Source organism: Saccostrea cucullata, unplaced genomic scaffold (genome assembly GCF_032062105.1).
Source record: "Saccostrea cucullata isolate Sc308-1 unplaced genomic scaffold, CSIRO_AGI_Scuc_v1 ctg1432, whole genome shotgun sequence".
Classification (NCBI taxonomy): Eukaryota; Metazoa; Mollusca; class Bivalvia; order Ostreida; family Ostreidae; genus Saccostrea; species Saccostrea cuccullata.
The window spans coordinates 130316-146455 of record NW_026929305.1 but is presented as its reverse complement, the minus strand read 5'-3'; the positions used below and the strand labels follow the sequence as shown (position 1 = coordinate 146455).

At 33.2% G+C, this 16140-nt stretch overlaps 1 protein-coding gene across 1 annotated transcript in view; it reads left to right on the top strand.

The window, feature by feature from the left end:
- The window catches only part of LOC134280389 (carbohydrate sulfotransferase 1-like), a 45144-nt gene that overhangs the window by 15483 nt on the left and 13521 nt on the right, over positions 1 to 16140 (top strand). Inside the window, exon 1 of the mRNA XM_062762796.1 lies at positions 3313 to 3507. The gene's annotated coding sequence lies outside the window, so the exon portion shown is untranslated. Of the gene's footprint in view, positions 3508 to 16140 lie in introns of the transcript that reaches the window.

Below are 16140 nucleotides of genomic sequence, written 5' to 3'. Positions count from 1 at the left end.
GTCCACGGCAGTTTTATCACACATACGCAATTATCATACAAGTAGAACGCTCTTTGAGGTTGAGGACAGTGTTCGAAATTCGGAATTATTTTCTGTTGGTCCAAAGGACCCACTGATAAAGGGCCTACGCAAGTCCTTCCAAGGCAACAAAGGCCCAAAAATAATACCATCAAATATTTAGGGAAATAAACTATTATTCACAATCTTGGTAAGTTTATCGATTCCTTACCAATATAAAAAAAATCAGGTTATTTAACTATTTAAAAAAATGTTAATATTGCTGTAACATACTTTTGTTTCTTGTAACATTCCCCCCAAAACAGGGTCTTTATTTATTTTTTTTTTGTAATTTTTTTTATTTATTTATTTTTTTTTTTTTTTTTGCCTAAGGTACGACCTCACATATTGAAGCATATAAATAAACTTTCCATTTAAAACATTAATTTTCGCTTTTCCTAAATACTCAGATAAATAGGGCCAAATGTCCTAGGACTGAAGTAACTATAGGTGGGATCACAGGTGCTTGAGGACAGGACCCCCCCCCTTTTTTTATAGACCCCCGGGCCTGTTAGACTTTTTTCACATAAATTATATATGGATGACACATTTGTGATATAATCTATTCTATCAATTCAGAAAATCTGCTTAAACTTACATTTTATAAAAATTTCTACCCTCTCTATATATAAATTAACGTTGATTTTTATATAGAGAATGTAGGGTAGATTTAAGAGAACGTTTGTTTTAGGTAATTTTTCGATTTGCTGGTAAAGATTTTATCACAAATATGGCAATGAAAGATTTTTTATGAGAAAAAAATCGAAAAAGCCCAGGGGTCTATATGAAGGGGGGTGGGGGGGGGTCCTGTCCTCAAGCACCTGTGGGTGGGATATTTACAGTAGACACCCAACATGGCTGTCTTACGATAGAAAACGAAGCTAAACAAATTGAGGGAGGAACTGCTAGATGATATAAAAATGATCATTCCTCTTCATATTTAAGTGAAGGTTGACTAGGATGACATATTTATATACAACCAAAGCTACAATTAACATTCTTCATAAAAATTGCATCAGATGAAATCGGTACAGATATGGTATCAATATTTGAAAGTGTCGGTCGGGTTATAGGAAAGAAACATATTTTTTAGGCTTTCTTTCTTGGCAAATCATCATCGGCCCAAAATCATTTCAAGGACCCATATAGTCATACTATACATGAGTCCTTCCGTTTGTACGTCGGCGCAGGACCGACGGACCGACGCTAATTTCGAACACTGGTTGAGGATTGACACTTATTCCTTAGATAAATACTGAGTGACAAATTCCTTTTTACTGTCTTAACTTAACTTGATAGGTAAATAAGTTTAACATATGTTAAAAATAAGCATTAGAAATAATTCTTTTCATAAAATTCAATTCTGTTACATTTCAAATGAATTTGTAAAATTAACTTTATGACAATTGTCTAGCTGCAGATCTGTAGCTCGCTAGCTGTTCTAAAAAATTGAGATGGATCACCAGATAGCTACAGTGCTACACATATTATCTCAAATTCAGGCTCAGAAGGACTAGTACTATTAAAAACGATTGTAAGGAATGTTTAACTGTAGAAAAATTTAAGGAATGTGTTAGAGACACACGGTAAATAATATTTTTAGATTCAAGCAGTTGAAAAACACGGATATTGAATATAGCTTCAGCGCAATTTTTTCTAATATTTTCTATTTTTTTATTATTCGTATTTCTCAATTTATCATGTTCAAATAACGTGTATTTTTTTATTAGGGCACATTAATGGGGGGGGGGGGGGGCGGGGGGTAAGTAGTGACTTCTATTGCCTCATTGCCTCAAATCTTTCACTTTTCATACCCATTTCACACATATTTGCGTTTACCAGGGGGGGGGGGGGGGTCGGCGTTTTCCAGGGGGGGTTCATGGTAACTTTTTCTTGTTTTAGTATATACATTTTTTAACCTGGTAAATTCCAGGGGGGGGGGGGTCCTGACCCCCCCCCTCTACATCCGCGCATGTGTCAACCAGTCTGACAGTGTCCATCTGTCACGAGAACTTTAAACTTGATAATAACTATTGAATGAGTTGAATTAGGACTTTCATATTTCACATGTGCATTACTTGTGACATGTGATTTTCAAATAAACTGTGATTTTTAACCCCGTGACCTTGATCTTGGAGCTTGACCTACTTAAAAAATAACATTACTTTAAATTGACCATAACTATTGAAAGCTTTCATTTTATAAACATGTAATGTATTACCCGTGTCAACGCCTTTGAAAATTCATTATGATTTTTGACCCTTTGACCTTGAAGTTTAACCGGCTTTTCCAAAATTTAAACATTGCCTAAAATTGACCATGACTTTTGATAAAGAAAGGATAACGCTTTCATACCTAGATTTACACATGTATATACGTATTAGCTTTGACTAGGCCTATCGAAAAAAGTATAGCTTAAGAATTCGTCAATACGGTAGCACACAAATTGGCTTTGCTTTTCACCAGCGTGTGTCATGGTGTGACGTAAGGTCATTTTAACAAGGTCAAGGTTGCAAACATTCCTTTACTATCTTTTTTAATAGTAAAACATAAATAAAATGAGATCTACCCTTAAAAGATTGCTTTTACATTAGAACGTGGCATGACCTTGACCCAAGGTCATTTCTCCCTGTCCGCAGCTCCGACGGAAGACCTACTCGTTGCTTTGCAACGAGCTCGGCTCTAGTTTAATCTATAATTTATGTTCAGCAATTATTGAACAAAATCACCCCTTTTTGTCACTATTTGCAATTTTCCTCACTCATCTTTAATTTCTCTTTATATTATGTTGACATTTAACTCCATGTATGATCGGCCACAAAGAAATGATTGTAGCAACACGGTGGTTATTTATTTATTTATTTATTTATTTTTAGAAAATATTTAGCAGATGTACTACGTATGTCTACACAATCATACAGAGGCCTGTTCTCTTATTAGAACAGAGATTTTGAGGCTTGAAGCACTAGCTGAAACAATAAGAATTATAAAAATTGTAAGCACCAATGACTGATAAATAATAATTAAATTTACCGAGATACAAATATATATACAAATAAAAACAGAAATTTTTTTTCCAAGGTGATTCACTGGGTGTGACAAGAACTCAGACAGGGTCTATGACTTACTCCTAGACGGCCTTATTATTTGTAAATTTTCTTTTGTTTTTTCACACAATTTTTATCAAAATTATATATTAAAATTCAAGATTATTCTCAACTTCCCCTTTAATATATTAAAATTCAAGGTTATCTCAATTTCCCTCTTATTTGTTTCATTTAAAACAACCTGTTTTTTACTATGTCTATATAAATAATGACTCTAATAGGGCTCTGTAAATCCTCGGAGTACTGTTACGTCATGCCGTAAAAAATGACGTCATATCAACAGAGAAAACGCTGTCAAATCGCCATGATGAAAATCAACAGAGAAGATTACAAAAGAATTAAGGTAAGTTCCTTAGCTAAGATTATAAGATTAGTGTTAGATATATTACTAAACTTATATGATTGCGCCCATGTAAAGAGGGTCCTTATGGCAATTTTTCATCTTCGCTAGCCAAGGGTTTCTGATACGCTACTCTCCTCATAAACCCTTGGCCTACGGTGTTCATAGAAATCGGGATTTTTTTCCAGAATTCTGATTGGATTTCAGTACACCCAGGTCGACCAATCAGCAATTGTTTTTTGTAAATGACGATATTTGCGTTCGGGATACATCTTCACTCTTTAATCTGGGTAATGAAAAACGCAAGTAAACAACGATCCGTAAGATAACATTCAATTCTATGAATAGCCATGGTGTCATGTAATATCTTCTAAATATGTGTTTAAGAATCTATATTGAAGCTTCATATTTGTTCTATAAATAATGAATAAACATAACTCAATTACTTCTTAATTATTCTTGAAAAAACTTTGATTTAATTTTTTTAACACGTGTCTTTATTTCTGGCGATGACGCAATCTGTGCGTACCTGATAGATTCGAGATCACGTGACGGAAAACAATCCCGTCTTTTGACTTCACCGTATGCCAAGGGTTTATGAGGAGAGGAGCGTATCAGAAACCCTCGGCTAGCGAAGATGGCAATTTTTATGCATTTTGAGTTTTTCACGGATTCTGATAGAGTTAGCTTAGAAGTTGTCAAATATGAATTTTTATGGTCCTACGTCTACTCTAAGTAGGTTTTTTCTTCATTTTTATCAAATATACTTTAACAGGTTAATAATGACGTCATGTTTTTCAACAACGTCAAACGTTTTCAGAGTGAACGTTAAATGATTTTCTTCTCTAATTTTACTACGGTGATTAATAGTTGTATAATATTTAATATTTTTCCATGCACATTACTTTCATCTCATTGTCTCTTTTAATTATTAATAATTAATTAATAGTTATATATATTATGGGTTCATCAGTGGTGTATAGTATTATGAGTGAGTGTTTTACATTTCACTTTTCTATGACACCAAGGGGAGACAGCGGGCAACATCTATTCATTTTTTTTAAACAATTATTTTCTCAAACAAAATATTTACTGGTAATCCATGCAAGAGTCATTTGATAAGCCTGTAGAATTCATTTGAATTATATATGTGAAAATTATTTTTTTTTAAATTACAACATTACGCTACCTAAATACTACTGCGAAGTGAAAATTTATTTGATTGTTCTATCTTTCTAAATTTTATATAAAGACAGAAAAATTGTGAAGTGTGGTACATGAAACATGTAATTACGATACACAATAGACATTAAATAAAAAGGAAATTCGGTTGATTCACTGCATCTATAAGGTTGTCTGTCTGCATTGGGTCAATAATGACACTGCTTTTTTGAAAATATAAAGGATACACGAAATATTTTTCAGTCTAGCAGTAAAAATATTTTAATATTAACCAATCAAAAGGTGGAAATTTTACAAACAAATGAATGAGTTATAATCCGCAATTATTTACACAAAAGATAAACCCAGGATTAACATTTGTTGGATTATGTGTATGTTGGTTAAGGGGGGGGGGGGGGTAAAAAAAAATCTAAATGGCGGAAACTTACAATTCTTGTGAACACGAGTTAAAATAAATAAAAAAAATGTTTGTTTATTTTTACTTCAAAAGTTTTAGGTGCACTCAGTACCATTAACCCTACAACTTGCAGATTCACTTTTTTATTTACGTTTGAAATAATGCTGCCTATTATTCTTCATTTTATATTTGTACCTTTAATTCTGAGCATTGCCATTTTCAAAATCGCACAGCGATCATAAACAATATGAGCCTGGAACTGAATTGCTATGAATTCAGTATTGTTAATCATGTATATAATGATACTTTAGAATAACAAAATCTGGGTTTATTTTATGAAATGGATGGTTTTAGAAGTACACCCATAGAATTAAATTAAAGGTTTATATGTACATGTATAGCTTTTGTTGGGGTAGGGGTGGGTTAAGATTAATAACATGTAATTGTTTATGCTTAAATATACAGTCAGTTGAATATGACTGTTTTTTATAATATATTTCCTGACAATTGTCTGTGAACTGGCTGAGCTTCGAAATGTCAGATTTTTGTAAACATCTTAGAAAATCATCATATTATTTATGACCTAATTAAAAAAAAATCCCCTTCATTCTAATGTTGTTTTCTAATTTTATTCTATAAAGTGAGTTTTAAAGAGTATGAATTCCATTCTGGTCCCGTGCCCAGGGACGTAACAACAGGGGGGCCTGGCCCTTCACCTTTTTCCCAACCTTACTTATACTATAGGTATTGATAATTGAAAGTCTGCCCCCCCCCCCACTATCAGTGATGTACGGAAAAAGTTGGCTTCTAACCCCCCCCCCCCCCCTCCCCATGAAATAGGATTTTCGACTTTGTGCAACATTAACCCTTTTTTTGCTTGTCAACTTTTTCAGGGAAGTAAAATAAAAAATTCTCCGGCTGCCCCCCCCCCCCTTTCAAAAACGATGCTACGTACCTGTTGCCAGAAGCTTGGATATGCTAAGCCTTGTAAAGCCTACATGTTACGGAAATATATAAGGACACCCCCAACCCCATCCCCTGCACTGTGGCCAAAATAAAACAAAATGCAAGCATATTGTTGCGGTTTTATGTAATGTATTTTCAGCATTTAATTTTATTTTCTGTTAGCATTTACATGTAGAAATAAAACCCGACCCTGAACTTATAAGAATTTTTTTATCAACCAAAACAAATAAAATCATATTTGAGCATATTTAATAATATTAATCCATAATTTGATGGCAGGTTAAACAATATATTATTCCACACTGATAACTGCAATGAGATTATAAGTTCAGTGATGATTGGGTTTTTAGCATGATAATTGATCTGTTAAGAGACACTCCCTCATTCAATGCTGATTAAGCTTTTATGAAAGACAAAGTTCGTCAGGGCTTGAAGAATTAATTTGCAGATAATGCTTAAAACATTTGAACTCCGTGAGAAAAAAAAACAACAACACGTAAGTACCAAAGAGTTACATGTTTATCAAATTTGGAGATCTTGAAAATAAATAGCTATACATGTATATATAGTTTAGAGAACAAAAATGATATTTTCTTTCATTTATTATTTCATTATTTTTGAAAACTCATCTTTTTCAACAGAGTTTAACATTTCTCAATATTAGATAAATAGATTCAATATAAATATTTTTATCTACCCTACATCCTCTCTCTCTCTCTCTCTCTCTCTCTCTCTCAGATTTTAGTGACCAGCTCTATTAAAGTTAGAACATTAAGAACATTTTTTTTTCATTCGGGTGTTTTTTGCTTGTTTTAATTTCTCTAAATTGAAGTGTCTTTGTGCAACAAAAATATAAGACAAAACAACATTTTAAAATTTTAATTTATTTAATCATGATTATAAGGTAGACGCTTTACATGTTTATTATTTTTTAATAAATAATGAAATTCGTCATGAAATTATTTCATGCAAAAAAAGCTAAAGATAAAAGACTTGAAAAAAAAATTAAAGTCTGTTCAATTTTGCAGTTTTCTTTTTTTTTCTTCTTTGTTTTTCTTTTTTCTATTTTAACCTTATTTCCATAACAACATTTTTTTATTTAAAAATTCATAATTATGATGACGATTAAAAGTTTTTTTATTTGGTCATAAAATGTCTCTATTATAATCCAGGTGAAAATTCATGCGAACATGCAGCTGAAATGTGAAAAAAGTACGCAATTAAAATTTACAATGAATGTCCCTGTCTGGCACCCCTCTTACATCGATTGTTGACATCAGAGTTATCTCTCCTATTTTTATTTATAGAAAATACAAATAATCGTGACTATCGTTCTTACACATTCTTGTTAGATTTGTAAAAACGTGGAAGATGTATGTCTAGTTTCAACATTTGTACAAACAATTTAACAACAGTTTAAGCAGTATGTACCGATGAATCAATGTTTACGTGTGATCGACGCGATCGCGATGTATATTTGAGAGTGGTGGAGCAGATCTCAAAGAAGAAGGAAGACAGTTTTCCTTTGCAATATTTTTTACGATATACCCTGTCTCAGATGTATTCTAAAAATGGTATAAATATGTATGTAAGTAAAATTTATCCAGAGTATATAGGTTCAATATGCTATCAGAAAACACCTTGTCTACAGCTTCATTACATTTTTAGACGGAGGCTTAGCCTCCGCTCTATTGGTACCGCTCATCTGAGGCGGAAGGGAATTTGCGATCGCCATCTAGCGGCAAATCACGTTAACTTTGATTAGCCTGGTCCCCAGGCTCATACTTTCCAAGGCAGGAGTACACGAAGCAAAACAGGGACAGGGAACCAGGCTAAATTTTGATAAACTGGCCTGCCTGTCTGATATCAGATATGCGCTGTATACAGACAGGTGATCAGTGATGTATAGAGTCTGCTGCTGACACGCTCATTGGCTGATAAAAACTCTCGCTGACACAGAATTTAAATTGTCGGGGAAACCAAAACAGATCACTGAGTGCAGTTCTCTGCATCTGATTTTGATGCAATTAATCTAATTCGGTCACAAAATTTTCCAAAAACAATACATAATTCTTTTTTTTTCCTCATGAACCTATAATTATCTGACCTCACCTGAGGGCTTTTAAATTAGTTTGCGAAGGTCCTATCACATTAATACCCTACATTATACCTAGGTAAAAGAAATCTGCATCATTGTTTAATTGAAACTGACATATTTTAAATGTTCACTCACTGACTCAGCAGAGAGCTGCGTCTTATCTGTTTATAGCACAGGTACAGAATCTCTGCTGCATCTATTTTTAGAATTCCTTATCACATATTTCAGAAGATTTTGCAAACTATTTAGATGGGACAAACTGACCCACATGTTTCTATGTTTACATGACCGAAACAGTGGCTTGAATCTTACTTTGTGGTGTAAATTAATTAAGTAATATTATGGCTAATCTGTGCAAAAAAAGGATGCATTAAAACACTGTTGTCATGGAATCTGCAATAGTGACTCAAAGTATGCCCACAAAAAATATATGCAAGGAGTTAAATTTATTAGGTTTCCCAAACCTTGGAGAGATATTGAAAAAGTGTCAAAGATGGGTGATTGCTTGTAAGCGGTTCATTGGTGGATCCAAAGGAGGGTAGGTTCCGGGGTTGGAAGCCCCCTTTATTTTTTGTCAAGTGGAGAGAGAGAGAAAGAGAGAGAAAAAATATTTTCCGAGAATAAATTAAAATACATGTATTTGTACGTCTAACTTATGTATTAAATAGATAGATTCTCACACATTAAGTTTCTTCCACTCACTATTCCCTTTTATATGAAAGAATATAGAGTATACAGTACAACCCTAGAACTCCCCTTTCAAAAATGGCTGGATCCACCTCTGAAACGGGAAGGATTTTCCACGAAATTGGGTATTATCCGTAAAATCACATATAATACTGGATATTAGGGTATCGTTGAATCCATGAGATCTAGTATTAAGGCGTTGTAATCACTTTATTAAACTTAAACAATGGGATGGCACATTTTGCGGTACGTGTCAACTTTCACCTGGATGCAAATGTTTTCTTAAGGTATCACCAGTCAAGTAAGAATTTGGAAGTCAGGATTAATGCACACTGGAAAATAAAAGCTATAGAGCTTAGTACATTTTATGATCTGGACCAAACAGGTGTTTGTTCTGCTTAATATTTTTCATAATGTTTGAAATATTTGCATCCTCTTCATGTTCATTACCCAACACAACAGAATTGTTAATCAAAAGTTGAATGTGCATGTTTACATCTATGCATTGATATATCTGAATGCTTGTATCTCAGCTCCTTTTAGTACTGAAGAGTTAGATATACTAAAGTACTTTTGGTTTTCTCACATTTCAGGAAGCTCTTACCATGAGTCAATAAAGAATTCAAATTAATATAGTTTATTGCAATTAGAGTGGTTTGTCCTTTTGATGAAAAATGGGAATTCAGTAAATTACATAATTAAACATTAGACCACGATAAATAAATGAAGAAGATGTATTTGTGAAACACTCTGGCCCCCCCGTGTGGCAATATAGCGAAGATGCAAATTTAATATATTGGTACCAAAAGTATGGTATTCTTACTGGAAATACAATTGTGAAATATGAAAGTAGGCTAAGGATAAAGTTAATCCATAAGTACGGAAATCTCCAAGGTAAAGGTCAAAAGGTCATGATTGTTGGTATGCTATGAAAGGTCTTCCCACAAAGAATACATATGTGAAGTATAACTAAAGAATACTCTCCATATGGAGAACTGAATTACAGAAAAGATATATATATAGTTTTTTTTAACGTTTCCCTTTGTTTTACATCCCACGCACAGTTCAACAATTGGGGCTAGTTGCCATCTTGGGTGTCTGTAGAGGGAACCTATTATTTGATACGTTTTCACTTCCTTGTTGACGTGCTCTACGTACACACGTCTCTGTCTGTGTAGCAAATTAATACGCCTGCGCTGTTCATTAGGTGGTCTCCGAATAATGTCCACAGATTTATATGGAGTTACCAACGGATGTTCGTTTGGATAAATTTCATCAGCTAGAATACAACATCCGTCTAGTTGTTGCCCTGGAACAGTAGGTCCAATCTGCTGGTATGTTCCAGCATCGTTCTCATGACCAAGGAAACCAGAATGGACATACCTGATATTTTTCTCTTTGTCGATTATCACCTGATATACGTAGATTGAATAGATATACAAATTGTTTAAAGAAAATAAACAGTAAATGTTGAGTATCTTCAGGAACTTCGAATTCGAAAGGACAGGAGAGAAGTTAAACACATTACCCATCCCCCTTCCCACTCTTGGGCCAACAAAAGCCTACTAAAATTAGCAGCATGTGAGTATTGTACACATACTGGCGCAGTTAAATAGCAGTGGTATATTTTCTGTTCTTACATTGTTAAGCAACTCGTAAAAGTTAGGGAAGGATTGTGAAACAAATTGTTATTAAGATGTGTAATTTTATATTATATTCCGACGAAGAATGTTTTTAAATCACTTTTTAACTTCGTTGATTTCTTTTCAGATAGATAAAAAATTCCGAAACGAAATTGGAAAAAAAAACAAACAGAATAAATCTTTGTTACAAAATTAAAATACGAATTCAAAGCGTCTACGTAAACATTGATGTTGTGTCATCGAATTCGCGTATTACAATAAATCATAATAAGATTAAAATTCAGCATATAAAGTTTTATTTACTCAAATATAGTTTTTGGTACACACACATGCAAAATAAAATCTGATGGAAATCATGATCATTAATAAAGTCTCATGCTTTCATAATTTTCACATATATATATATTCGCAGTGCCAGTAAATAACACAAACTTTTTTCTTCGTAAATTTTCAAATAAGTAACCTGAATGATATTTTCTGGGTAAAGTGGGAGTTATTTGTAAGATTTTGACACAAATGTCAAAAGTACGTACACAATTTTGCATAGAATTACATAGTAAAAGAATACAAAATCGCTTCTCTAATGGTGCAAAGATAAAGATTTAATGTGAATATTTTCTAAAATTTTAAGTATAATTCCAGTATGTTTCCATAATTTTCATACGAAAATATAATAAAAATATAATAAAAATCTTTTTTATTTCTTAAGCACCATGGAAAAATTTATTTATACTGTAGTATTTTAGGGATTGATTATATACAATATTTCCATTCAAGATCAGTCAAACATTTTATTTCAACCCCAAATTTGTAGCACAGTTAAATCACAATATTTGGTAATGTGTCACGATTGTGACAATGATGCAGATTGTTTTATATAGGTTTCGTGTTTCCCTGTACATTGATTTCATACTATGATTTGTAGATCGTATAAACGGTTAAATTTCTTATTATGATTCACTGTACTTACGTATCTAGAAGAACATAATCTTATGATTATAATTTTATTATCCTGGATTAATATCAGTATTGTAATACGCTAGATTTGTTGTAAATATCGTTTCTAACTCTGTAACTTTATTTATAGAAACCGCCATCATGATGATTATTTTGTGGAATATCAAGCCCGATTCTAATTGTTATTTCTCTGTACTAAGCATTTTTATCGAAATCTAACACTTAGGGAATATTGTCATATTGTATAAATGTTTTACATATTATGATTGTCATATTTTTATGTCGATTATCTATTGTTATTATTAAGCATTATTTGACAATGATTATTGCCGGTGACTGCCGGTGGTACCGGAGATCTGCCGGTCGTCCCTAGGGAAGCGCGTGGGTTTCCGGGGGGACTCTCCAGAGCTATAAAAGCAGAGGATAAGAACTGCCGGTGGACTCGGTGTTTAGATTTTGAGGTTAGAGGGTGTTTTATTTGATTCTTAGAATTTTTCAGTCGGAATATAGTGATTTTATTGAATTAATTCATCAATTTTTAGCTCTACTGGTCAAAGACCAGAAGAACTTATGCGATAGTAATGCGTCCGGCGTCCGTCCGTCTGTCTGTCTGTAAACAATTTTTTCAAAAGGCTACTCCTCCTACAGTTTAGGTCCGATTTCAATATAACTTGGCACACAAGTAGACTACACTAAGATACATAATTCAGTGCATCAGTTTTTTATTTCGATGAACGGTGTTTCCATGGTTACTAAAAATAGAAATTTCTGTGAAATTCTTTCAAAATGCTACTCCTCCTACAGTTTTGGTCCAATTTCAATGTAACTTGGCACACAAGTAGACTACACTAAGATACATAATTCAGTGCATCAGTTTTTTATTTCGATGAACGGTGTTTCCATGGTTACTAAAAATAGAAATTTCTGTGAAATTCTTTCAAAATGCTACTCCTCCTACAGTTTTGGTCCAATTTCAATATAACTTGGCACACAAGTAGACTACACTAAGATACATAATTCTGTGCATCGGTTTTTGATTTCAATGAACAGTGTTGCCATGGTTACTAAAAATAGAAATTTCTGTGAAATTCTTTCAAAATGCTACTCCTCCTACAGTCTTGGTCTGATTTCAATATAACTTGGCACACAAGTAGACTATACTAAGATACATAATTCTGTGCATCGGTTTTTGATTTCGACAAACGATGTTGCCATGGTTACTCAAAATAGAAATTTCTGTGAAATTGTTTCAAAATGCTACTCCTCCTACAGTTTTGGTCCGATTTCAATATAACTTGGCACACAAGTAGACTACATTAAGATACATAATTTTGTTTATCAGTTTTTGATTTCGACGAATGGTGTTGCCATGGTTATTAAAAATAGAAATTTCATGAAACGCTTTTAAAATGCTACTCCTCTTACAGTTTTTGTCCGATTTCAATATAACTTGGCACACAAGTAGACTATACTAAGATACATAATACTGTGCATCGGTTTTTATTTTAATGAGCTGCAAGGATCATTTTTCTTTTTATTGCAGTTTTAAATTTTCAAGTCCCAACTGCTACATTTCTATTCCTTTGTTTTAAGTATAAACCAGTAGAGCTACAGTCTCAACAGAGACTTCTGGTTCTGATAGTGATCACGGGTTAATCTCGTATCACTATTATTTACTAGTATTTATCTTAGGACGTTTATATTGGGTTTATCTCGATATTAAACGATTAAATAATTTTGTTACGGTTAGACTGAAAGTGAGTCTTGAAGTCTTTCCGTGTAAATAATTGTTTATCTTTGATAGATTTTAGGAATTCAATCAATTTAAAGTGATAATCTACTAGTAGTTGCGTTAATAGGAATATTCAAGCAGGAATTAAGGCTAGGGTTTGATATAAAAATTATAGAGATAAATTTCTTGCTTTAAATAATTTGATAGATTGTGTAGATTTGTTAAGGGAGAAATACTTTGATTATTCTAAGGTATTTCTAGGATTTAATATACACTAATCGGGTCATTCTCGTTTAGTGCGCCCCCCCCCCTTCTATCGTATTAACGTAATACGAAGGTTGTGTTAGTATTATAGCACTTCGCTGCGAATTTGGGTGATTCCCGATTTCCAGTGAATTTTATTGTAATTATATATTTATTAATACATATTGTGACTTTTATTTATTGAATAAATTTGTAAACTTTAAATAAGGCTTATCATTTAACTTCCCCGTAGTTATTTGCGAGTCCAAACACAGGTAAATCTTGTGTTTTTATAGGAGATCTTTATTTACGGGTTATTCTCGTTAATCATCAGAGTACTACATGGGTTATTCCCGTGTAGGCTTCTAAGGAGTACTTGTGCGTGAGATCCAAACAGCTCAGGTCCGTTACATGTAGATTGGTATCGAAAGAAAGTTGGAACGTATCCCCTCTCGACGCATGGATGTACACCTCTATTTACTCCCACACCAAAATATACAAACAGGCACATATACACCCTCTCTCACACACAAAAAACTATCCCCCCCCCGCTGAAAGTGGAGGATATCCATTTCGGTTTGTCTGTTTCGTCTGTCTGACTGCCCACTGTACATTTTTCCTGTCTGTAACTTTTTCGTTTTTAGAGCGATATCTCGATAAGCATTTGAGCTCTTGCAATGAAATTTTACACCATGACTCCCTAAGACCTAAGGAAGATCCCTGTTGATTGTAAGGTCAATAGATCAAAGGTCCTAAAAGCAAATTTTTTGTCTATTTTAACACTTTCCTTTCCGCGCGAGATTTCAAGAAATGTCTGAGCTTTTGCAATAACAATTTATACCACAACTCCATGGCTTAAGGTCAAGATCTAGTAAATAACTTTAGACTAATTTTTTGGTGCTAGATCCATTATGACGTCATAATCAATTTCAACTTTTTTTTTCCCGTACTTTACGGCTTTAGCAGAATTATGTAGAAAATATGGTATTTTCATGACATTCAATTTGAAATCATATGAAAAGTAAACCGGATACCTATATTAAATTTGATATTGTTTTAAAGAAGAGGCTATGAACATACTAATTACCGTTTTCAGAGAAACTGTAGGCAATCTGAATACATTTCCTTTGTCGAATATGAAAAAAACTCCCATATTTATGACTGGTTTTCTTAATTTTTCATTGAAAACGACAGTTTAAAATACAGTTTTTCATCTTGTTTATCTACAAACTTAGCCCCGAAACACATTATTTGACCAAGCTAAAGTTGTAAAGCATCAATAAAGGAATTTATTTCTCAAGTTTGATAAATATGTAGGCACCTTTCATTTACTAGATCTTGACCTTAAGGAAGACCCCTTTTGATTTTTAGGTCAGAATGTCAAAGGTCATAATTTCATTCATTCTGTACGTGTGTATGTAAACATTCATTTCTGAGCGATATCTCAAAAAGCTTTTGGGTTTTTTTTTAGCTCTACTGGTCAGAGACCAGAAGAGCTTATGCGATAGTAATGCGTCCGGCGTCCGTCCGTCTGTCTGTCTGTCTGTCTGTAAACAATTTTTCAAAACGCTACTCCTCCTACAGTTTTGGTCTGATTTCAATATAATTTGGCACACAAGTAGACTACACTAAGATACATAGAATAGTGCATCGATTTTTGATTTCGATAAACGGTGTTGCCATGGTTATTAAAAATAGAATTTTCTGTGAAATTCCTTTAAAATGCTACTCCTCCTACAGTTTTGATCTGATTTCAGTATAACTTGGCACACAAGTAGACTACACTAACATACATAAAATAGTGCATTGGTTTTTGATTTCGATGAACGGTGCTGCCTTGGTTACTAAAAATAGAATTTTCTGTGAAATTCCTTTAAAAAGCTACTCCTTCTACATTTTTGGTCTGATTTCAATATAACTTGGCACACAAGTAGACTACACTAAGATACATGAAATTGTCCATCAGTTTTTGATTTCGATGAACGATGTTGCCATGGTTACTAAAAATAGAATTTTCTGTGAAATTCCTTTAAAACGCTACTTCTTCTTCATTTTTGGTCTGATTTCAATATTACTTGGCACACAAGTAGACTACACTAAGATACATGAAATAGTGCATCGGTTTTTGATTTCGAGAACGATGTTGCCATGGTTACTAAAAATAGAATTTTCTGTGAAATTCCTTTAAAACACTACTCCTTCTTCATTTTTGGTCTGATTTCAATATTACTTGGCACTCAAGTAGACTACACTAAGATACATGAAATAGTGCATCGGTTTTTGATTTCGATGAACGATGTTGCCGTGGTTAATAAAAATAGAATTTTCTGTGAAATTCCTTTAAAACGCTACTCCTTCATTTTTGGTCTGATTTCAATATTTCTTGGCACACAAGTAGACTACACTAAGAAACATGAAATAGTGCATCGGTTTTTGATTTCGATGAAGGGTGCTGCCTTGGTTACTAAATATAGAATTTTCTGTGAAATTCCTTTAAAAAGCTACTCCTTCTACATTTTTGGTCTGATTTCAATATACTTGGCACTCAAGTAGACTACACTAAGATACATGAAATAGTGCATCGGTTTTTGATTTCGATGAACGATGTTGCCGTGGTTAATAAAAATAGAATTTTCTGTGAAATTCCTTTAAAACGCTACTACTTCTTCATTTTTGGTCTGATTTCAATATTACTTGGCACACAAGTAGACTACACTAAGATACATGAAAT